This window comes from Pristiophorus japonicus, chromosome 16 (genome assembly GCF_044704955.1).
Source record: "Pristiophorus japonicus isolate sPriJap1 chromosome 16, sPriJap1.hap1, whole genome shotgun sequence".
NCBI classification, from domain to species: Eukaryota; Metazoa; Chordata; class Chondrichthyes; family Pristiophoridae; genus Pristiophorus; species Pristiophorus japonicus.
Genome location: NC_091992.1, coordinates 26,593,522 through 26,619,210, shown reverse-complemented (window position 1 = coordinate 26,619,210; position 25,689 = coordinate 26,593,522). Strand labels below are relative to the sequence as shown.

At 45.0% G+C, this 25,689-nt stretch overlaps 1 non-coding gene across 1 annotated transcript; it reads right to left on the bottom strand.

Annotated features, from left to right (window-relative positions):
• Positions 1–23,914: 23,914 nt before the first annotated feature.
• On the bottom strand, positions 23,915–23,986 carry trnav-uac (transfer RNA valine (anticodon UAC)). Its single transcript has one exon. It is a non-coding gene; the product is annotated as a tRNA-Val (tRNA).
• Positions 23,987–25,689: the final 1,703 nt, after the last annotated feature.

Below are 25,689 nucleotides of genomic sequence, written 5' to 3'. Positions count from 1 at the left end.
ATTTCAAACTTACAGCTAACCAGTAGTGATTGATGAGGCTGTTTCCTTGTCACGAATCAGTCACAACCCATCTTCAGACTAATATTCCGGAACCAACATATGGGTAGTTGAGTTGGAACAGGCCATCACAGGAGGTTACAGTGTACTACAAAAAAATTAAAAATTAAAAGACTTGCATTTCTATAGCACCTTTCATGACCACCAGACGTCCAAAAGTGTTTTATAGCCAATGGAGTACTTTTTGAAGTGTAGTCACTGTTGTAATGTAAGAAACGCGGCAACCAGTTGCACACATCAAGCTCCCATGAACAGCAATGTGGTAATCTGTTTTTGTTATGTTGATTCAGAGATAAATGTTGGCCAGGATAACTCCCCCATTCTTCTTCAAAATAGTGCCATGGGATCTTTTATGTCAACCTGAGAGAGCAAACAGGGCCTCGGTTTAACGTCTCATCCAAGAGACAGCAACTCCGACAGTGCAGCACTCCCTCAGCACTGCACTGGAGTGTCAGCCTAGAATTTTTGAGCTCAAGTCCCTGGAGTGGGACTTGAACCCACAACCTTCTGACTCAGAAGCAAGAGTACTACCTACTGAGCCACGGCTGACACTCCATAGTCCAAATAAGGCTGTGTTACTGTTCCTTAAATAGATTATTACATGAATTCAATGTAAAATGAACGGTTAACATTTGTAAAATTGCCCGGTCCATCTTTCGATGCTATTTGCTGCCCTTTCAACCAACAAATAACAGGATGACTGTTATGTTAAATCTTGTCTTCATACATTAATTGAAAAAGAAGAAAATGTAAATAATAAATAAAGACTAAAGGCAAAAGCAAATAAATTATTCATGTAATAAATTAGATAATGGTTAAATTGCTTTAATACTTTGTTACTACAGATATATCAAATGGATTTTTTACTACTGCGTAACTAATTCATTAAAAATTTGATTATTTGCTTTTGCTTCAAAATTCATTTTCGAAAGATAGGATTTTGACAAGCTACACATTAATGCACACTGACATAAGTAGAAGATTGAAATTTCAGGTGAAACCTGTGATAAAGTTATCCGTATTAATGACCCCACTTCTCTCAATAGAAATTAAATATAGGTTAGCACCAATGTTCCAAGTAATTTTTCTTTGGGTCGCACAGCCCCTTTAACGGGCTGCATGGCCCATTCAAAAAGTCTGCGCATGCGCGGTTTGTTCAATACAAAAGCTGGCTCAGTCCCGGAGCCCTGTGCGGCTGCGCAGCTTAAAGGGTCCATTGGTTTGCACACATTACACTATCTATTCACGTTATTCAGATTAGTCCAGGGATTCACTCAACACATGCTGATTGCTGTTTTATGCTTGTTTCATGAATAATTACCAAGATGTCACATGCATGAAACAGCTGCTCCATTCTTCACAATGGAAATAAAAGTTTTTATTGTTCAAATATGTCCTGGAAAAGTTCTGGCTGAACTAAAATGCCAGCAGGCGTTGTGATAACCTGTACCCACAAGAACCACATGTTTACATGGTTCTGCATTTGTACTAATCAAATTGTAGCTGTAAATCAAATATTATGTTTTATAACTGTTGGCTGAGGTTACAGATTGAGATCAAAATGCCGTGATCTTATGACGAAGTGGCTTCCTGGCATTTCAAAGCCCAAGATGTTTGCATTTCACAGGTCACAAGATTTCACTCATAACTTGCACGCATCAATAATCAGTGCCAAGCAGGGCTGGCGTAAGGGTAATTAGCACCCGAGGCAAACTGTTCACCTCGCGCCCCGCCGATCCCCTTCACTTCAACTCAAGCTATCCGAGATGTACTGGTCCTCATCGATGGTTTTCTCGGAGGCGGACAGGCAGAGCAAGCTGCTCGATCACCGGGACCAGGATCCCTGCAACCGAACTCTGCGCAAGACCTGACCAAACCAAGTGGTCCCAATGCGCAGGGCCATCAAAACAGCATCTTCCAAGTGGGGGCAAATGCTTTTCGCTGAGCGATCTGTTCACAAAGGATGCGATCGGGTGCCCGAAAGCAATGGAGTCTGTGTCAAAGCCCGCTGGTGACAGTGGAGTGACGCTGACGGGGGATGGACCGAGTGAGCTTGCTGGATCCCTGACGGATCTGGGTGGGATGCCCATCTAGTTGCGCTGGATGTGATTGCTGGAGAACGTTGCCTCCTCCCAAGTCTCCTTTCCTCTCTAACCACACCCAATGGGACCCCAGCCTCCGCCACATCAGGGGGCCTGTTTGTTGATTTATTTTACGGGTAGATATTTTCTGATGGCTTTTTATAAGGTAGAGCCTCTGCTGAGCTCATCTTCATATTTGTACTATAATGCGCGAAAGGCGGGAATTATAGAACCTGCTAAAGGGGGATTAAGTTGGGTGAATTCGAAGGAGAGAGGGGTGGGGACAAGCCGAGTGAAAGACCATCAACGGGAACTTTCTTACAGAAATGTCAAATCGTGTTGCGCACAAACTTCTACATCTATCCCTTCCCCCTACTCAACACAAACCCCCATTCGCAATCTCACAAGGGCGCCTGGGTTAGGTACCTTTTCGGCCAAATTAATTAGGGTAGCTTGACATTTGACATTTTAATAATAGATCACAATAAGTATGTTTTATTTCCGTTTTATTTTTGTGTAATATATTTCAACGTGCACTCACTGTTGTATCTCTTTTAATGGCTTGCTTTAGAGTTTTGGGCTATACGTGTTTTCCTCAAAATTTCTTCTATAAAAGCAGACAACTAGTACAAGCGACTCGTTTTACTGAGCACCCTGATTACTAGGCACAAGGTGCCCCTATCCTCACAAGACTGACGTGATTAGACCGTTTGTAACTCAAGTACATGAGTGCCGATGTGATGCACCGCAGCTTTGCCAATCTATCACATGATTCCTCCAAACATGTGATTTTTTTATTCCCTGAAATGCCATTCCGACTGAAAGAAAGGCAAATTCGAAATGGTACATGAGTGAAACAGAGCCCCAGAAGCGACGGGATATCAACCATTACCTTTTAACTAGAATAACCACAGGGAATGGAAACAACCCAGCTTTGGATCACATATAAACACCTGCCCGAATAACCCAGTAAAGTTAGTGCTCAGAAACTATATAGAAGAACCCAGCAAGTAAAACAACAGAATCGCCTTGGAGTGGCTGGAGACATTCAGGAATGGTCCCCAAGATATTGTATGTAATTACTCATAATCTGACTTCAGAATACTGTCAACCCATTGCCCCGTTTCAATTAGTTCCTTGTCCCAAGTTGCTTGCTCCATTTAAACGCACAGGGAAGTGATTGTAGTCAACTTAACCTAAAACAAGTATTTGAAAAGTGTGATAGATTTTGTATGAGAAAAAATTCTCCTTAAGATCCCGTTACATAATGGATAACTCAGTCAAGATTTGGAACTTATCCTTGTTATCTGCCATGCATAGAAATCCGGATTCAAGTGTAATCTTGGTTCAAGCGTAACATTCTTGGGTAATTTAATGATATCCTTATCAGGATTAAACAGTGGTGTATCTCGAGAATTTGGAGAAACGCATCTGATGTAAATAGGGATCTGTTTTTGCATTTGATTGTACATTAAATGAGACATGATTCATGCACGATCAAAGCATGGTCCCAAAATGGTGTTAGTTACGTGGGACTGCTGTTGTGAAAAGGTAATTGGTCTAATAATAAAAATTAATAACAATATCATATGAGAAGAAGCCACGTTGTGTTTTTATTGTTTCTGAACTGTGGGTGGTCCTGAAATGGCAGCAGCAGGCACCAACTAGGGGGCGGGGTTTTCCTTCTGTGCGTCATCCACAGGAGAAGAAACTGACATCGTGGGTGAGTTACGTAGAAATCAAGAAATGCAGGAGATGGGGCGTGAGATAGGCTGCCCGAGTCAGCCTTCTCTCTGCTGAGTCAGCAACTGCACAATCCCGTTCGCTCGTGAAACTTTATGCCAGGCTTAAACAGCTTCTCTGGGGCTAGAGCCATTTAGGACGCACACTGTAGATTAAAATGGTGCCGCCTCCACCGACCAAGACGTTCAATTAAAATAAACTATCTCATTAATACGGCCAATCATTCAAAGCTTAACACTCTGTATTGTTATTTTAAAAGTGTAACTTGTGTTGGAAGCAACCGTTTAGTTTCAGATGAATTGTTCCCCGGAATTTGTTCGGCGCAACAACCCGTGAAGCTACAAAGTAAATTGTTCCGCAAGATCTGATCCATTACATTTTTTGGCGCCTTCCCCCCACCCCCAAATTTTGGCACCCTAGGCAAGCGCCTAGTTCGCCTAATGGTTGTACCGGCCCTGGTGCCAAGCAATTAAATGCGCAAAATGTTTGCAATACAAAGGTCAAGCAGGAAGAAATCAGTTTAAGGTTATCAGTGTGCCAACAATATGTTTTAATCAGCCCAGCTTGGCAACTGTATCCAGCAATCTGAATCTAATTGCTTTCATAATGATCCCAACACAACATATAACCACCGCCAGTGAGTAGATACTGTTCACAGTCCACGTGCACAGTCCAATGAATCAACCTTTACTATTTGAATATTCACTTATTTTTATACGATTCGATTGCATAGGCTTGTGCTTGATCAGGCGTTGGCAGTACTGTCAGCGGATGCACTTAAAGAGAGTTTATGTAGATGACGTGGGATAATGAGCTTTACTTCAATTAATGTTATCAGGACAATTTGCAAATTAACTATTTCCATCACTGTGCACATTAAAACAGAATTTACTTTTTAACAATTGTGCGTGTTTTCTTTTAGCAGTTACAAAAATTTAGAGATAAAATTCCAATATATGTTTTACACTCTTGCTGGGATTTCCTCAGGCATACCTCCGATCAGCCGCTCCGACTTGGACAATCAGCGAAAAGCCCAGATTGATGCATTAGTTAATCAGTTAACCTTCGTAATGTGAAATCCCAGGGAGTCATCTGATACAGAACAAGCTCAATATTGATTATGATGTATTAACTTGTTGCCACAAAGCACAGATCAATGAAAACATGTATGTTTTAATATTACATTAGATCAAAAGGTCAATATTGTCCCATTATAGCTGTGTACATAGTGAGGAAGTGTAACCAAATTAATTGGTGCAGATTTGGCCATGTTGCCAAGTTTTCAAATGGGTTTCATAACAGAAATGCAATCCCGAAGAGAGAAATCAATAGCTAAGCACTAAAGCAATGCAAATGCACCTTCATTTAGCTGACAGCTGATTAAATTTATTGTAAATAATGCCACAGATCCCAAATGTTCAATACTGTTCAAGCAGTTTTACACAACATGAAAATGTAAATCTGCAGTTTGGCACTACGGGAATTAAACATCAATAACTAACTGCAATGTGGTGAAGTGATGAGGGCTTCTATTAAAATTGCTGTCACTTTATTTAAAGTGAAAGGGTTCTGTTAGCGAAGGAAATTAGGAATGTGGAATTCTGTTACAATGGATTACACCAACAGTGCTAATCGCATTTAAAAATATAAAAACATAAAAATGATTACGAGCAATGATTGCCGATCCCTCTCATTGCCCAACAGCAGTTTCTATTGTTGAGAATGGACGCATAGAAAATTCTGGCCGTCCTGTTGCTCAGGGTTGTTGGGTTCTCAAACTTGTCAAAGAAGATAAAGAATCCATTGTGGTACTCGCAGTCCTTGTAGCACAATGGAATGTTTAATCCGGGTTTATGAGATTGAGAATTCAATGGATCAGACTGGCAAATCGAGGATGGGACCAGAACTTTGTGCATTTTTAAAAATCTGGTGTGAAAATATCACTTCAAAAGTCTGTGAAAGTACCAATGGTGTGGCTACAGAATAAATTATGGCTATTCTTTGTCTGTGATCGGCTGTGGAATGTTGCTATTGACATAAATTCCATTCAAACTATCTAAGGTTTTATTAATTGCTAGGATATAATTATAGAAACATAGAAATTTACAGCACAGAAGGCAGCCATTTCGGCCCATTGTGTCTGTGCCGGCTGACAAAGAGCCATACGACCCTTGGTCAGCAGCCCTAAAGGTTACATACAAACCCATGAACAATGATAGAAAGGCAAAGAGCACTCAGCCCAACCAGTCCGCCCCACACCACTGCAACACCCCTTATACTAAAACATGTACCCTCCACCCCAACTGGAGCCATGTGATCCCCTGGGAGAGGTAAAAACCAGGTAAAAACCCAGGCCAATTTAGGGAGAAAAAATCTGGGAAACTTCCTCTCTGACCCATCCAGGCAATCGAAACTAGTCCAGGAGATCACCCTGGCCATATTCTATTCCCTGCAGTACTTACCATTATATCTGCGCCGACCAACAAAAGGTCATCTAGTCTAATCCCAATTACCAGCTCTAGGTCCGTAACCCTGCAGGTTACTGCACTTTAAGTGCCCATCCAACCATCTCTTAAAAGTGGTGAGAGTTTCTGCATCCACCACTCTTCCAAGCAGTGAGTTCCAGATCCCCACAACCCTCTATATTGACTTCGAAGTGTCATCACTCCCAGTGCAAGTTTGCTAGCTTTTCCTTCGATGTGGACTTGTCACATAAGAACATAAGAGTGTAAGAAATAGGAAGAGGAGTAGGCCATACGGCCCCTCGAGCCTGCTCTGCCATTCGATATCATGGCTGATCTGATCATGGACTCAGCTCCACTTCCCTGCCCACTCCCCATAACCCCATATCATTTAAGAAACTGTCTATTTCTGTCTTTTAAATTTATTCAACGTCCCAGCTGCCACAGCTCTCTGAGGCAGTGAATTCCACAGATTTACAACCCTCTGAGAGAAGAAAGTTCTCCTCATCTCTGTTTTAAATGGGCGGCCCCTTATTCTAAGATCATGCCCTCAAGTTCTAGTCTGCCCTATTATGCTCATAATAAAGGATGAAACTTAGTACTGTTTGCAATGAGTAAGCGTGACCTTCACTCCTTTAATTAGACTCCAGAGGGCAGGTACCACGTGGGTGGCCTGCTTATATACAGTGCTCCCAAGGGATGCTGGGATCCCTTGGGACTCAAACAGATAGGCCCTCTGGTGCTGGTGTCATACAGGTTGCCAAGGGTTAAATACATAACATCACTCCCTCGTAAAGTCAATAGTACACTTAGTTACAGGATGAGACGATTTGGGGCTTTTTGCTCCCTTGTTGATCGTCTCGGTACAAATGTAGGTATGGGTGAGTTGGTTGGTTCTTCACTGGGCTGCTGGGCAGCCGGCCTAGCCGGGTTGCTGGGGATATGAGTTCGGCTTCGTGGTCAACCATGATGTCGGTTGCCACTTGTGTGTGTGTTGGAGAGTCGAAGTTGGTGGTGTCCTCTTCGGGTTGCTTGTAGCTGTTAGTGAACCGCAATTTGATTTGGTCCAAATGCTTTCTGCACGTTAGTCCATTGGCCAATTTGACCTGAAACACCCTACTCCCTTCTTTGGCTATGACCGTGCCAGCAAGCCATTTGGGACCATATCCATAATTGAGTACAAAAACAGGATCATCGACCTCAATATCGCGTAACAAATTTGCACGATCATGGTACATGCTTTGTTGATGCCACCTGCCCTTGACTTGACCATGGAGATCAGGGTGGACAAGAGAGATCCTTGTTTTGAGTGCCCTTTTCATGAGCAGCTCAGCGGAGGGAACCCCGGTGAGTGAGTGGAGTCTGGTGCAGTAGCTGAGCAGAACTCGGGACAGTCGGGTCTGCAGGGAGCTTCCGACATGTGTTTCAAGCTTTGCTTGATGGTCTGAACTGCCCGTTCTGCCTGGCCATTGGGTGCGGACTTGAACAGGGCAGATGTGACGTGCTTAATCCCATTGTGGGTCATGAATTCCTTGAATTCAGCACTGGTGAAACACGGCCCATTGTCGCTGACTAGGACATCAGGTAGGCCGTGTGTGACAAACATGGCTCGTAGGCTTTCGATGGTGGCGATGGACGTGCTTACAGATATTATTACACATTCAATCCATTTTGAATAAGCATCCACAACAACCAAGAACATTTTGCCTAGAAATGGGCCCACACAGTCAACGTGGATCCTAGACCACGGTTTGGAGGGCCACCACCATAAACTTAACGGTGCCTCTCTGGGTGCATTGCTCAGTTGAGAGCAAATGTTGCATTGGCGCACGCATGACTCTAAATCTGAGTCGATGTCAGGCCACCACACATGGGATCTGGCTATGGCTTTCATTATTACAATGTTTGGGTAGATGCTGTGTAGGTCACATATGAACGTTTCTCTGCCTTTCTTGGGCAAGACCACATGATTACCCCACAAAAGACAGTCCGCCTGTAAGGACATTTCATCTTTACGCCTGTGGAATGGCTTAATCTCATCCTGCATTTCCGCTGGGATGCTGGAGCAGCTCCCATGGAGGACACAGTTTTTTTTACCAGGGACAGTAAAGGATCCTGGCTGGTCCAGATCCTGATTTGGCAGGCCGTAACGGGTGACTTTTCATTTTCGAATGCATCCATCAACATGAGCAAGTCTGCAGGCTGTGCTATTTCCACCAAGGTGGTGGGCAATGGTAGCCGAATGAGAGCATCAGCGCAGTTCTCTATGCCCGGTCTGCAGCGGATTACATAGTTGCATGCCGACAGCGTGAGCGCCCATCTTTGGATGCAGGCAGAGGCATTGGTGTTAATCCCTTTGCTCTCTGAGAATAGCAATATGAACGGCTTATGGTCAGTTTCAAGCTCAAACTTGAGACCAAATAAATACTGGTGCATTTTTTTTCACCCCGTAAACGCACATTAGAGCTTCTTTTTCAATCATACTGTAGGCCTTTTCAGCCTTGGACAGACTCGTGGACGCATAAGCAACCGGTTGCAAAATCTCCAATTCGTTAGCCTGTTGTAACACACACCCGACCCTGTATGACGACGCATCGCAAGCTAGCACTAATCATTTACATGGGTTATACAGAACAAGCAGTTTGTTTGAACATAACAAATTTCTGGCTTTCTCAAAGGCAGCCTCTTGTGAATTCCCCCATATCCAGTCATCTTACTTGCGCAGTAGCACATGTAGGGGTTCTAGCAAGGTGCTTAACCCGGGTAGGAAATTACCAAAATAGTTGAGAAGTCCCACGAACGACCGCAGCTCCGTCACATTCTGTGGGCTCGACGCATTCTTGATGGCCTCCGTCTTGGCGTCGGTGGGTCTGATGCCGTCTGCTGCGATTCTTCTTCCCAAGAACTCGCCCTCTGGAGCCAGGAAAACACACATGGGGGCGGGGGGGGGGGGGGCGGAGTGTTGTTATGTATGTAAACCTGTAGTTATCATGTCTAATCACCAGAGGGCTTATCCCCTGGAGTCCCAAGGGATCCCACAATCCCTTGGGAGCACCTGTATATAAGGAAGCCTCACAGGCTGGAGAGGCACTCTGAGATCTGTAATAAAGGACTACGGTCACACTTACATTGAGCTTGCAGTATCTAGTCTGACTCTTTATCCAAGACATAACATTCTTTGCTGGCTTTTAAAAGCTTCCCAGTCTTCTGTCCTCCCACTAGTTTTGGCCACTTTGTATGCCCTTTTTTTAATTGGATACCGTCCTTTATTTCTTTAGTTAGCCATGGATGGCTTTCTTTTCTCTTACATCCTTTCTTCCTCACTGGAATTAATTTTTCTTGAGAGTTGTGAAATATCTCCTGAAATGTATGCCACTGTTCATCAACCGTCCTACACTTTATTCTATTTTCCCAGTTCACTTTAGCCAACTCTGCCCTCATACCTTCATAGTCTCCTTTATTTAAGCTTAGTATGCTGGTTAGAGATCCAACTTTCTCACCCTCCATCTGAATTTGAAATTCAATCATGCTATGGTCACTCGTTCCACTTGTCCTCGCCGTAATAACCCATGGCACGAAAACACTGCTTTCAGTTCCGTTGCTTAGAGAAGCCATACAATATAACTCTACTGTAGCAGGTGTGATTTCCCAGAGATAGCATTAGTGTTTAATATTTTGTAAGATTACTTAGCAACTGATTCAAATATTTTAAACAATACACTGCGAACATGCCCATTACATAATTAATTTTTATTTAATCCTAGTATCAAGCAAAAATGGCTCTGTAATTACACCACAGGTTAACAGTGTGTGTATTTACAACAACAACAGCAGTCTATGTACAACAATAACAGCAGTGTATGTACACTTAAATGTTCATCAGAAATTCCTCTCTGCTATCTTAGTGGAGCTGTTCTCCAACTTAAAATGTGAGAGATTTCAGGCCCAGTATTTCTTTAACTGTTGAACTAATAGTTGGCTTTCCAAATTGACCGAATCAACAACATAATTAAGGTTTTAATATTTCATCTGATCTTCTGATGAATCTATACACTAAAACATTATGTTGATATGCCTTAGTAACAATGGGCTCAATTTTCCCCAGTGATTTGCGCCATTTCTTTGGCCTAAATTTAAAAATCCAAGTTTCCCAATCTTTGTGTGCCAGCGTAACTCAGTTAGTTACAATTTTTTTTAGTTTTTTTTTTACTTCATAGTAACCTGATGACTGCGCTAGTTTTTCACAATTGTCCAAGTTTGGCCAATTTAAATTTCTCCCAGGACAGCGTGTGTGACCACTCCCAAAAAACCTTCTGGGCACATAAGGAAAACCAGCGCACATTAAAAAATCGGCGCAGAAAGGCGCCATTGTTTTAATGCAAAATTTTGGAGAGAATTAAGAACACATAAATATGCATAATCAAGCTTAAATTTTTAAAACTTAAAACGCAGGAAATAGAAGTTTAATGGAATTCATTAAGTTTTGATTTTTTAAAAACTGACACGCCACCACTGTACGTCTCCAAACCGTCGCCCGGACACAGGGGCTCAGGGCTCAGCTTCAAAAGAAGCCCGGGGGAGTGGGGGGCTGTGGAAGGTGAACGGAAAGCATGAGAAGCCTACACTACGCATCAAATGAAGCTGCGGGGAGGGTTTCCCGATCATTATGCCTGCTCAGACCTGGGTGTGGTCCAAACTAGGGCATCAACCTTGGGCAGAGAGAACAAAAAACCTTGTCCTACCTGCCATTTTGAGCTTCTTGCAAAGGTACAATTTAATCATGGGGGCAATACTGACAATGCCATACCTCATGCAAGCCTTCTGCATGATGGTGCTGCGGAGGAGACAATTGATTCGACTTCATCGCATGAGGAACCTCAGAGCACGTAGGATGATGGGCAGGAGGCCTTACTCACGTTGGGTATATCGAGACAGGCATTCGTACCTGCACCTGAGTGATACAGACTGTACCAGAAGGCTGTGTTTCCACAAAGAAGTTGTAACTGAGATCTGTGAGTTAGTAAAAGCAGACCTGCAATCTAGAAGCGTCAGAAGGACTGCTTTGTCAGTTTAAGTGAATGTTACAACTGCACTTTCATTCTATGCATCTGGATCATTCCAGGCAACAACTGGGGATGTGTGCGCCATTTCTCAACATGCAACATATATCTGCACTCGGCAGGTGACTGCTGCACTATATGCCCGGAGGAGTGATTACATAAAGCTCCCCATGACAGCCCAGGCAATGCGTGAAAGGGCTGTGGGCTTCTCCAGGATTGCTGGCTTCCCAAAGTACAGGGCTACATTGATTGTACCAACATCACCTTTGGAGGATTCTGAGATGTACAGGAACAGAAAAGGTTTCCACTCTATTAATGTGCAGCTTGTGTGTGACAACATGCATCACATCATGTCAGTTGATGCAAGATACCCTGGGAGCACCCATGATGCATTCATCCTACGCGAGAGCATTATATCTGCCATGTTTCAGCAGCAGCCAGAAGGGCAGAGCTGGCTACTGGGAGACAAAGGGTACGGCCTCGCCATCTGGCTCGTGACGCCCCTACAGAAGCTGACCGTGAATACAACATGTCGCACATTGCGACGCGCAGCATAATAGAGAGGACCACTGCCATTTTGAATCAGCGTTTCCGATGCCTGGACCATTCCAGAGGCTACTTGCAATACTCCCCTGAGATTGTCAGTCAGTTCACTGTTGTGTGCTGCATGCTGCATAACTTAGCGATCATGAGGCAGCAGCTGGTAGTAGAAGACCAAACTGAGGTGAGAGTGGCTGATGATGAGGAGGAAGATGCAAATGACGAGGAGGAAGAGGAGGAGGACGAGGACGGCATGCAATTAACTGAACCTAGAGCACCACGGCGGAGGAGGGTCATGCCCCTTTAACAATTAATTGAGCCTTGCGCCAGCAGCTTATCTGTGAAAGCTTTGCTGCCTGACGGCTCAGCGACAACTATTCGAACAGTACCATGTTTACTGTTTGGACCTGTTCCATAATGTTGTATTGTGTTAATGGATCAAATGATGGACATGATTCTTGTTTACTTCAAAAGGTTGTGTAAATAATGGGACAAATAATGTAAATGATTCAGTTATAATGTAAAATATATTATATTCAAAAGTTTAATAAACATTTGTTTGTACTTAAGTTAACTTTAATAAAAATATTCTTATATCAAACTTTTAAGTTTTCAGTTAAGATCACTTGCAAACTTTAACATCACTTACAAACTCTAAGATAATTTAAAAATGTTAAGATCACTTAAAAACTTTTAAACTTGTAAATTTACACAACTTACAAAAAACTTTCAATTTGAGAACAGTTGCAAAAGTAACAACAACAATAATAATAACAACAACAGCAACAAAGAAAGGCTGCACCCATCTCTCCTCCACCTTATTCTAAGACCGCCCGCTGCGCTTGGTCTTGTTGACTCCACCCCTGCCCGCAGGAGGTGGCGCAACATATCTCGGGTTGGTACCAAGCTTATTCTTTCGAACATCTCGGGTAATGAAAACTTCTTTCTGGGTGGAGGGGGGCGGGGGGCTGGGGGGCGTGGGGGGCAGGCGGTAATGTGGAGGGCCCGGCTTGGGTCTTTTCAGAGGCTGGTCTGGGGATTGGAGTGGGAGTGGCCAATGGTTCTGCCAATGGGCGAGGAGTCTGGGCATGTTCCCTTATTGCAGCAGCTAACTCCAACATTCCCTCCCTCATGTGCCCTGACAGTGTATCAGCTACCTGTGACATTCCCTCCCTCTTGAGCACCAACATTGTTTCCGCTGCTTGAGTCATTCTCTCCCTCATGTTCCCAGACAATGTTCCCATTTCTTGTGAGAGTGTTGTTACTTCTCTCGACAGTCCCGATACCTCATCGCCCACCCCACTGACGGTGTCCAGGAGCGATCGTGTAAGGTCAATGCTCTCCGCACTCATTGCTATCATCTGAACTACATCTGTTAGATCCTGCACCTCAGGAGAGCGCTGTCGAGCTCTCCTTCCCCTCCTCACCCTGAGTGTGGTTCGCTGCATCCCACTGGGACCTGCAGCCTCGGACAGTTGGGCCCTGGGTGTGCTTCGCTGCCTCCCACTGGGACCCGCAGCCTTGGACAATGGGGCCCTGGGTGTACCTCGTTGCCTCCCACTGGGACATGCAGCCTTGGATGGTGGAGCCCTGGGTGTGCTTCGCTGCCTCCAGCTGGGACCCACAGCCTCGGACTGTGGGAAATCATGGGCTGTCCCAACAACACTCGTACCACTCAGGAAAGGGGCTGGCAGATCAATGGGCGGCACCTGTACCTCCTCCAAAGTGAGTACAACAGTGGGAGCTTCATCCATCACTGCCCCCTTCCCCTCCCCCTTCCCGTCACCCCCATGCTCTTGGTCTGGAAGGTGGGATTGGAAGATATGCTCCTCTTCAGGCTCGTCCGCGACTGAACCTTCTTCTGCATCGTCAGGGTTGGCCTCAAGTTCTGCAAAATATAACAGCACAGACAAATGGTTATCAGCAGAGGAGGGTGGGTGGCATGTGTAGGCTCACATAGCGCATGCAGCAGGTTGATTTGACGGACCAAGATGAATGATAGCACATTGCATCAACCGAAGTATAGCTAACGGAGATATCCCCATGAACCGAAGCATGGCTAGCCCACGCAATACTTAACATTTAGTACCCTCTCCCTCGAGTGTGGGCCCAGCTTGTACAGTGGTGGTTGCTTTTCTCCAGGCAGGACCCATCAAGGGTGTCAGTGGCTGCAGATTTGCCGGGCCTCCTCCTGTTCGAGTTCTTTCCCGTTTGTTGTGTGCCACCTTCCTCTGCAAAGATGAAAATACAACTTTTTACAGAGGGTGTCTTTCTGCTGGGTGGGACACACAGATGGTCACATTTACAATTGCAATTCCATTGAATAAATGAAAATATTACTTACACTAACTATTTGACCATGGTCCTGCCATTACTTTTTGCACTGGCCTCCAGACCTCGGGGTGGTCACCATTGCACAGTAATCTTTTGCAAGTTGGTTCGAGCGTTTCTTCATTTCTTTTGGTGAATATGTGACCTCTGCTGGTGTCCAGCTCGTGCCATCTGGCCTCAATTACAGTAACTAGTGCCTCCACTTCATCCTGTAAGAAATTCTTGGTCCTTGAGCCGCGTTGCATCTTGTAATGCAGCTCTGATTTTTCCAATGAGAATTAAAGTTCTCACACGCAACTTGCTCTTTAAAAGTGGCCGAATGCAGACCGGGAGCTGTACTGGGCATGTGCGCCCACAGCAGTCACGTCAAATACGTCCTTTTTATTTCCGTGCATGCACAGAAGGTGGGGGGGGGGGGCGGCATTATTTTTTTCGCCGCAGATAATAGGCTTCACCCCCTGAAACAACAGGTCAGGCGCCAATTTCAAAAAATAGAACGGGGAAACATGCTACTTTTTTTTTTGGAGTAGTTGGGGCCACGAAAAACGGCGTAACTCTGGCAATACACCAAAATATGGCATTGGGGAAAGTTGAGCCTGTCATATGTCTGTCATATTTCCTCATTCCTGTGCTTGGGTGAAAGGAAAACGGGATGGGGAGGAAAAGATTAGGCGGGAAATTGTGTTAGGGAAATTGATGGGATTGAAGGCCGATAAATCCCCGGGGCCTGATGATCTGCATCCCACAGTGCTTAAGGAAGTAGCCCTAGAAATAGTGGATGCATTGGTGATCATTTTCCAACGGTCTATCGACTCTGGATCAGTTCCTATGGACTGGAGGCTAGCTAATGTAACACCACTTTTTAAAAAGGAAGGTAGAGAGAAAACAGGTAATTATAGACCGGTTAGCCTAACATCAATAGTGGGGAAAATGTTGGAATCAATTATTCAACATGAAATAACAGCGCATTTGGAAAGCAGTGATAGGATCGGTCCAAGACAGCATGGATTTATGAAAGGGAAATCATGCTTGACAAATCTTCTGGAATTTTTTGAGGATGTAACTAGTAGAGTGGACAGGGGAGAACCAGTGGATGTGGTGTATTTGGACTTTCAAAAGGCTTTTGACAAGGTCCCACACAAGAGATTGGTGTGCAAAATTAAAGCGCATCGTATTGGGGGTAATTTACCGATGTGGATAGAGAACTGGTTGGCAGACAGGAAGCAGAGAGTCGGGATAAATGGGTCCTTTTCAGATTGGCAGGCAGTGACTAGTGGAGTGCCGCAGGGCTCAGTGCTGGGACCCCAGCTATTTACAATATACATTAATGATTTAGATGAAGGAATTGAGTGTAATATCTCCAAGTTTGCGGATGACACTGAACTGGGTGGCAGTGTGAGCTGTGAGGAGGACGCTAAGAGGCTGCAGGGTGACTTGGACAGGTTAGGTGAGTGGGCAAATGCATGGCAGGTGCAGTATAATGTGGATAAATGTGAGGTTATCCACTTTGGGGGCAAAAACACAAAGGCAAAATATTATCTGAATGGTGGCAGATTAGGAAAAAGGGAGGTGCAATGAGACCTGGGTGTCATGGTACATAAGTCATTGAAAGTTGGCATGCAGGTACAACAGGCGGTGAAGAAGGCAAATGGTATGTTGGCCTTCATAACTAGGGGATTTGAGTATAGGAGCAGGGAGGTCTTACTGCAGTTGTACAGGGCCTAGGTGAGGCCTCACCTGGAATATTGTGTTCAGTTTTGGTCTCCTAATCTGAGGAAGGACGTTCCTGCTATTGAGGGAGTGCAGCCAAGGTTCACCAGACTGATTCCTGGGATAGCAGGACTGACATATGAGGAGAGACTGGATCGACTGGGCCTGTATTCACTGGAGTTTAGAAGGATGAGAGGGGATCTCATAGAAACATATAAAATTCTGACGGGACTGGACAGGTTAAATGCAGGAAGAATGCTCCCGACGTTTGGGAAATCCAGAACCAGAGGACACAGTCTAAGGATAAGGGGTAAGCCATTTAGGACTGAGATGAGGAGAAATTTCTTCACTCAGAGAGTTGTTAACTTGTGGAATTCCCTACCGCAGAGAGTTGTTGATGCCAGTTCATTGGATATATTCAAGAGGGAGTTAGATATGGCCTTTATGGCTAAAGGGATCAAGTGGTATGAAGAGAAAGCAGGAAAGGGGTACTGAGGTGAATGATCAGCCATGATCTTATTGAATGGTGGTGCAGGCTCGAGGAGCCGAATGGCCTACTCCTGCACCTATTTTCCATGTTTCTATGCCTATGAGGGAACCCACCCGATCTTCTGTCCAATAGCACCCTGTAGCCAGGCAGCACACTGGAGCAGTAATTAGAAGAGTAGTCGATGAATGGATTACTATCTATGGTGGGTCGGGTGGAGGGTAGAGGGAATCATGTATTGGACCACAGCCTAGTTCACATGACGACAGGATTGTTTCTGCATAGAACAGAACAGGCACTTAATTGAAGGTCCTGCCACAAGACTCATTCTGGTTGCATCTGGCATTCATCGGGCTTTTTTTCAGGCTCAATGCTCTCTGTCAGTGATTGCTGCTGGGCCTCCTCTTTCATCTGCACGAGGGTAATCTCTTCCTACATGGCAAGGTTGTGCAGCAAACAACGGACAACTCACCCGTACAGTGAACCATGCTATAGTTGGTGCAAACATCTGAACCTCCACTTCAAAATGTCAATGGTATGATTCCGCCATGATCTCGGTGAGCTTATTTGCCTTATTGTATCATCATTCAGTAGCAAGAGTACTACCAATGAGCCAAATATCAGCACTGGCTCAGTGATCGCACTCTTGCGCTGAGTCAGAATCACCACTCTAGAGACTACTAAGTACTAAGTACAGTACTAAAGGAGTGCTGCACTGTCGGAGGTGCTGTCTTTCAGATGAGACAGTAAATTGAGGATCTACCTGCTCTTTCAGGTGGATGCAAGAGATCCTATGGCACTATTTCAAGAGAAGGAAAGTTCTTTTGGTGCTCTCGCCAGTACCTATCCCTCAGTCAGCATCACTAGCACAGACTATCAGGTCAGTTATCTCATTGCTGATACTTGACTCGCGGGTGGCATTCATTGCAGTTTGTGGGACTTTGCCATGCAGAAACTGCCTGCTGCATTCTCCCACATTAGAACAGTACTTCAAAAGTGCTGTGTTGCTTGTGAAATGATTTGGGACATCCTCAGATTGTGAGTTGCACTATATAAATGAATTTTAGTGAATTGCAATTGAATTTAAACATAGATAAGTGTGAGGTGTAACATTCTGGTAAGAAAAATAAGGAAGTCACATATTATTTGGAAACTAAGGGGGTGAAATTCCCCTGCTGGGAGCCTCTCATTAGCGGCTACCAGGGTGGAGGGGGGAGGGGGGTGCAGGAGGCTGCGGGAATGGGCTTAATGGGATGCGAAAGTGTTATTGCCCAGAGGGGCGGGGGTTGGGGGGGGCAGGGAAACGCTACCGGCTCCTGCAAAATTGCACATAAGTTAGCGGGCGCGCAGGACCGGTAGCACCATGTGCCTGCTGGTAGTGCCCCAGGCCACCGCCCCTCTGGCGATGACGGCATCGTTGTGCGCAGCGACCGCTTTTCTCCCCGCAGCAGCCCATTTTCGACCTACGCCAGAAATTCTAAGTTGCCTAGATAAAGTGGGACGCAGGCTGAAATGCTCCAAGTGTGACTTCCTGGCGCCAGAAGTCGAATTTTTGGGGAGAAAGATTGCAGCAGACGGCATCAGGCCCACGGACTCAAAGACAGAGGCCATCAAGAATGCACCCAGACCACAGAATGTGACAGAGCTGGGACTCCTCAACTATTTTGGTAACTTTCTATCCAGGTTGAGCACGTTGTTAGAGCCTTTGCACATGTTGCTACGTAAGGGTAACGACTGGGTTTAGGCCAAATCTCAAGACACAACCTTTGAGAAGGCCAGGCACCTGCTATATTCAAATAAATTACTTGAACACTATGACCCCTGTAAATGTTTAGTGCTAGCTTGTGACACCTCATTGTACGGGGTCAGCTGTGTGTTACAGCAAGTCAATGTATCGGGCAATCTCCAACCGGTTGCATATGCGTCTAGAAGTCTGTCTAAGGCAGAGAGAGCCTATAGTATGGTTGAGAAAGAGGCGTTAGCATGTGTGTATGGGGTTAAGAAAATGCACCAATACCTATTTGGACTTCGGTTGGAGCTTGAAATTGACCACAAGCCGCTCATTTCGCTGCTTTCAGAGAGCAAAGTTATAAATACCAATGCTTCATCCTGCATCCAAAGATGGGCACTAACATTATCCTTTTATGACTGTTATCCACCACAGACCAGGCACAGAGAACTGTGCTGATGCTCTCAGCCGGCTACCATTACCCACCACGGGTTGAAATGGCGCAGCCCGCAGACTTGCTACTGGTCATGGATGCTTTTGAGAGCGAGGGGTCACCCGTCACAGCTCGCCAGATCAGGACCTGGACCAGCCAGGATCCTGTGTTATCATTAGTAAAGAGTTGCGTCCTAAATGGGAACTGGTCGGCCGTTCCTGGGGAAATGCAAGATGAAATTAAGCCGTTTCACCGACGCAAAGATGAAATGTCCATCCAGTCGGATTGTCTCTTATGGGGTAATCTTGTGATTTAGTCAAAAAAAGGCAGGGAAACGTTTATACGCGACCTACACTGTACCCGCCCAGGCATTGTCATGATATAGGCAATTGCCAGGTCGCATGTTTGGTGGCCCGGCATTGACTCGGACTTGGAGTCATGCGTGCATCAGCGTAATACTTGCTCGCAACTGAGCAATGCACCAAGGGAGGCTCCACTGAGTCTGTGGTCATGGCCCTCCAAACCGTGGTCCAGGATCCACGTAGATTTTGCCGGCCCCTTTCTAGGAAAGATGTTTTTAGTAGTTGTGGACGCTTACTCCAAATGGATTGAATGTATAATCATGTCATCCAGCACATCCACAGCCACCATTCAAAGCCTCCGGGCCATGTTCGCCACGCATGGCTTTCCCGACATCCTATTCAGCAACTAGGGACCCAAGTTTCGGCTCGAGTTGCTCCTATTTTTTTGGAGCAACTAGTTTAGCATGGAATATCTTAGAAATTACAATTCTCGGCATTTAGTTTGCTCCAGTTCTGGTTAGTTAGAATAGTTTCATTTTAGTACAGTTTCTTTTTCAAAAGGGGGCATTACCAGCCACTTACACCTGTTTTGCAAGTTTAGGCAGCAAAAAGTTACTCCAAACTAACTTAGAACGGAGTAAGTGTTGATTTTTGTGCGCTCAGAAAAACCTTGCCTAAACTTTATAAATTAGGCGCAGGTAGCGAGAGATTGAGGGGAAGGGAAGTTACAGGGAAGTTAGGGAATTTTACAAAGCATTAAACACTTCATTTTTACCAATAAAGAGCCACCATCAATAATAAATGATAAATAAATCAATAAATTAATCAATAAATCAATCAATCAATCAATCAACCAATAAATTAAAAAATTAAAAATAAAAACAATTAAAAATCAATCAATAAATAAAACATTAAAAGTTTCTAATCACCTACTGCAGCACTGGGCGCCCTCCAACAGCCTGCTGAAGAGCTGGTCGGGCGGGCCCACCACCGAAGAACTGCGTGATGTCCCTTTGGCCAGGGATAGGGTCGCCCGGAGACAGGACGTGCTGTGAGGGCCAGGAGCTACTGCGCACGCACGCAGCTGCCGGCACTCTTTTTGGCGCAGGGCTGTAGCTCCGTCCCCAGCTGCTTGTGTTGCGCTGCGTTGACTGTGAAACAGGCCTGCTGGACGCGGAGAATCGCGAGGTAAGTTTTAAGCGCTTTTTTAATTCTAAAAAGTATGTGGGCCTCTCGAAGTGCGCCGTTCTGGGAGGACATCTAAAACTTGGGCCCAATGGACCGTGTTTCACCAGCTCGGAATTCAACACGTTAATGATCCACAATGGCATCAAACATGTCAGGTCTGTTCCGTTTAAGCTCACGTCTAACGGTCAAGTGGAGCGGGCAGTCCAAACAATCAAGCAGAGCATGAAACGTGTGACGGACGGCTCCCTGCAGACCCGCTTGTCTTGCATTCTGCTCAGTTATCGGACGCGACCCCACTCGCTCACCGGGGTTCCCCCGGCAGAATTGTTAATGAAGAGGGCCCTCAAAACCAGGCTCGCCCTAGTTCACCCGGATCTCAATGATCACGTGGAAACCCGGCGACACTGGCAGAACATGTACCACGATCGCACGGCTGTTTCACGTGACATTGATGTTAACAACCCTGCGTTTGTCCTGAATTACGGTCATGGTTCCAAGTGGGTTGCTGGCACGGTTTTGGCCAAGGAAGGGAACAGGGTGTTTATAATCAAACTGTTAAATGGCCAAACGTGCAGAAAGCATTTAGATTGGACCAAATTGCAATTTACTGACAACCAGGAATGACTTGAAGAGGACATCACCATTGACGATCCACCAACACACACCCAATCAGCAATCGACCTCGCTGTCAATCACGAGGATGAACCCACCGTTCCTGACAGTCCGGTCAGACCAGCTGCGGTGCAGTGCAGCAATGGTCCGGCCAACTCACACACTCCAGGGTTTGAACTTAGACAATCAACCAGGGAGTGAAGGGCTCCGGATCACCTCAACTTGTAAATAACTTGTACCGAAAACTTTGTGGGGGGGGGGGGGGGAGTGATGTTATGTATGTAACTATGTAATAGTTACCACCAGAGGGCGCGACTGTTGGAGTCCGAATGGTCACCTGCACACACGTGCAGGGCCAGTACAAAAGGCTGGCTGCCATGTTATTTAGGTACTCTGGAGTTGTAATGAAGAAGACTAAGGTCACACCAAGTTTAGCTCACAGTACTCAGCCTCGTGGAGTTCTTCTATACATGACAGACCCGAGATTGGTCAATGCACAAGGTCCGCCCATTTCTCGGCGGTATGCCAGCAGTGCATCGTTTCATACCGCCGGCATATGCCGAGACCGAAGAGGACAAACTTGGTTGATTTTTTTTTGCGGTATGCCAGCGGTCTGCAGCAGGCGGTATGTAACCTAGTAGTCAATCCAGATCGACTTTCTCTTCGATGGACGGTACGGCACTGAACTGCGCATACGCAATTTTTTTTCTCCGTTCTTTTTACAGAAGCATTTTACCCACGATTTCGGAGGTCAGGGGTCACCTGCGCATGTGCAGTGAGTTGAAGAGGAGGTAGAGAGAGTGAGAAGGAGCAGCATGCTTGTTGACGATGAGTTACTTCAAAAACACATTGCAGAGTTAAAGAGTATCCCTGACACCGAATGATTCTACAGTTTGAAGAATAAGAAGACATTTTACAAATCAAAAATCAAAGCAACAGAAATATTATGGAAATATGAAGAAAAAAAAATCCAAGCGCAGGAACATCGAGAAGGATGGGAGGTTGAGGGAGCCCGCCTTCGACGAGACGGAACTACCTGCTCTGCTGGAGAATATCACGGAGAGATACTCCAACCTAACGAAGGGTGGTCATGGAAAGCCCCCCCCCACCGCCCCCCCCCCCCCCAAAAGAGCACAACAGGATATGGGATGAGATCGGGGAGGCTGTGTCCTCCACAACCTACATATCGATTGGTCAAATCAAATCACACGGGGTAGCCTTGAGGAGGAATTCATAGAATGCATACGGGATTGTTTCTTAGAACAGTATGTTACAGAACCTACAAGGGAACAAGCTATCTTAGATCTGGTCCTGTGTAATGAGACAGGAATAATAAACGATCTCCTAGTAAAAGATCCTCTCGGAATGATTGATCACAGTATGGTTAAATTTGTAATGCAGATTGAGGGTGAGGAAGTAGTGTCTCAAACAAGTGTACTATGCTTAAACAAAGGGGACTACAGTGGGGCGAGGGCAGAGTTGGCTAAAGTAGACTGGGAACACAGACTAAACGGTGGCACAATTGAGGAACAGCGGAGGACCTTTAAGGAGCTCTTTCATAGTGCGCAACAAAAATATATTCCAGTGAAAAAGAAGAGCGGTAAGAGAAAGGATAACCAGCCGTGGATAACCAAGGAAATAAAGGAGAGTATCAAATTAAAAAAACAATGCGTATAAGGTGGCCAAGGTTAGTGGGAAACGAGAAAATTGGGAAAATTTTAAACGACAGCAAAGAATGACTAAGAAAGCAATAAAGAAAGGAAAGATAGATTACGAAAGTAAACTTGAGCAAAACATAAAAACAGATAGTAAAAGCTTTTACCGATATATAAAACGGAAAAGAGTGACTAAAGTAAATGTTGGTCCCTTAGAAGATGAGAAGGGGGATTTAATAATGGGAAATGTGGAAATGGCTGAGACCTTAAACAATTATTTTGCTTTGGTTTTCACAGTGGAAGACACAAAAACCATGCCAAAAATTGCTGGTCACTGGAATGTGGAAAGGGAGGACCTTGAGACAATCACTATCACTAGGGGGGTAGTGCTGGACAGGCTAATGGGACTCAAGGTAGACAAGTCCCCTGGTCCTGATGAAATGCATCCCAGGGTATTAAAAGAGATGGTGGAAGTTATAGCAGATGCATTCGTTATAATCTACCAAAATTCTCTGGACTCTGGGGAGGTACCAGCGGATTAGAAAGCAGCTAATGTAACGCCTCTGTTTAAAAAAGGGGGCAGACATAAGGCAGGTAACTATGGGCCGGTTAGTTTAACATCTGTAGTGGGGAAAATGCTTGAAGCTATCATTAAGGAAGAAATAGCGGGACATCTAGATAGGAATAGTGCAATCAAGCAGACGCAACATGAATTTATGAAGGGGAAATCATGTTTAACTAATTTACTGAAATTCTTTGAGGATATAACGAGCATGGTGGATAGAGGTGTACCGATGGATGTGGTGTATTTGGATTTCCAAAAGGCATTCGATAAGGTGCCACTCAAAGGGTTACTGCAGAAGATAAAGGTACACCGAGTCAGAGGAAATGTATTAGCATGGATAGAGAATTGGCTAACTAACAGAAAGCAGAGAGTCGGGATAAATGGGTCCTTTTCAGGTTGGCAATCGGTGGTTAGTGGTGTGCCACAGGGATCGGTACTGGGACCACAACTGTTTACAATATACATAGATGACCTGGAAGAGGGGACAGAGTGTAGTGTAACAAAATTTGCAGATGCCACAAAGATTAGTGGGAAAGCGGGTTGTGCAGAGGACACAGAGAGGCTGCAAAGAGATTTAGATAGGTTAAGCGAATGGGCTAAGGTTTGGCAGATGGAATACAATGTCTGAAAATGTGAGGTCATCCACCTTGGAAAAAAAAACAGTAAAAAGGAATATTATTTGAATGGGGAGAAATTACAACATGCTGTGGTGCAGAGGGACCTGGGGGTCCTTGTGCATGAAACTCTTTTTGGACAAATACAGCACCTGCAACAGTCCCTTTGCACTGAAGTATCAATTAGATTTTGTTCAAGTGTCTGTAGTGGGATCTGAACCCAGATCCGCCTGACTCACAAGCAAGAGTGCTCCCTATTGTGCTATGGCCATTTCGCGGTAAGAAGAACTGCTTGCAACCAGAGTCATCAGAGGTTCATTTCATCCTCAAGTAGAAATTGACAAATGTGATGGCTGGGAATCAAACCCAGGTCAACTGCTTGTAAGGCAACCATGCTTACCACTGCACCACCATCACACAACTTCCTTGTGCATGAAACTCTTTTTGAGTTTACCTGAAAAAAAACATAAACATTAAACCATGCCACCTGCCCTGGATGACACAGCAGACATTTTCAAGGCCCTTTTTTTCTCTTTTTTTTGTGTTTTTTTTTGTTTTTCTTTTTTTTGTGTGTTTTTTTTGGGCGCTAAAATCACATTTTTTCCAGTGCCCCCTATAAAAGGGGAGGGGGACACTAAAAGCACCGGCAATTAAAACAAATTAAACTTTAAAACGTAAAATCAAATTAAAATTTGGTTGCCGGGCGTGATGATGCACTCCAGTCCCTCCGGTCCTTGTGCATGAATCCCCAAAAAAAGTTAGTTTGCAGGTGCAGCAGGTAATCAGGAAGGCGACTGGAGTGTTGGCCTTCATTGCGAGAGGGATGGAGTACAAAAGCAGGGAGGTCCTGCTGCAACTGTACAGGGTATTGGTGAGGCCGCACCTGGAGTACTGCGTGCAGTTTTGTTCACCTTATTTAAGGAAGGATATACTAGCTTTGCAGAGGGTACAGAGACGATTCACTAGGCTGATTCCGGAGATGAGGGGATTACCTTATGATGATAGATTGAGTAGACTGGGTCTTTACTCGTTGGAGTTCAGAAGGATGAGGGGTGATCTTATAGAAACATTTAAAATAATGAAAGGGATAGACAAGATAGAGGCAGAGAGGTTGTTTCCACTGGTTGGGGAGACTAGAACTAGGGAGCACAGCCTCAAAATACGGGGGAGCCAATTTAAAACCGAGTTGAGATGGAATTTCTTCTCCCAGAGGGTTGTGAATCTGTGGAATTCTCTACCCAAGGAAGCAACTGAGGCTAGCTAATTGAATGTATTCAAATCACAGATAGATAGATTTTTAACCAATAAGGGAATTAAGGGTTACGGGGAGCGGGCGGGTAAGTGGAGCTGAGTCCACGGCCAGATCAGCCATGATCTTGTTAAATGGCGGAGCAGGCTCGAGGGGCTAGATGGCCTACTCCTGTTCCTAATTCTTATGTTCTTATGTTCTTATGTAAGTACCACGGTACACACCAGGGAAAGGTGCCATAAGAGGTGGAACAACCTGGTGAGGGTAACAAGAGTAAGTAATGATTTTATTTATACACCCCCCATGTGACATGTACCATGTAAATGTAAGTTCCGTGTCACACAGATGATGTTATTTATCTTAAGGTTGCGGCGATGTATTTGTGCTTTCAGGCAATGACTATAGGATCAACGCAGTGTTTTTTATGTGTGTATGTGTATGTGTGTGAAACTGTGTGTCTGCGATGTTAAATGGATTAAAGATTTTTACTTTACTTTCTGCAGAAGAAGACATCTGCAATAGCAGCTGATCAGCGGCGTACGGTGGGAGGACCCACAACCCAAGAGCCTGTGACTGACATCGAGATCCGTGCCCCGTCCCTGGTCGGGGATAGCAACCATGCCACCACCGGCATTGGAGCTGACCCACTCACACTGGATGGTCGGTTGAATACAATCCCCAGTCTGTGTTGTGGTCCTCTCATGTCACGTAATGGAACTGTAACTGTAACGTTGGCCTGATGTGATGTACTGGAATGTTGGGGGCATGTAACGCAATGCATATATGTATTGTCTGTCTGCGATATGTAATGCAATACTGCAGCAGTGGTGGACATTTAAGTAAGACTGCAAAAAGTCACTGTACTATGTAT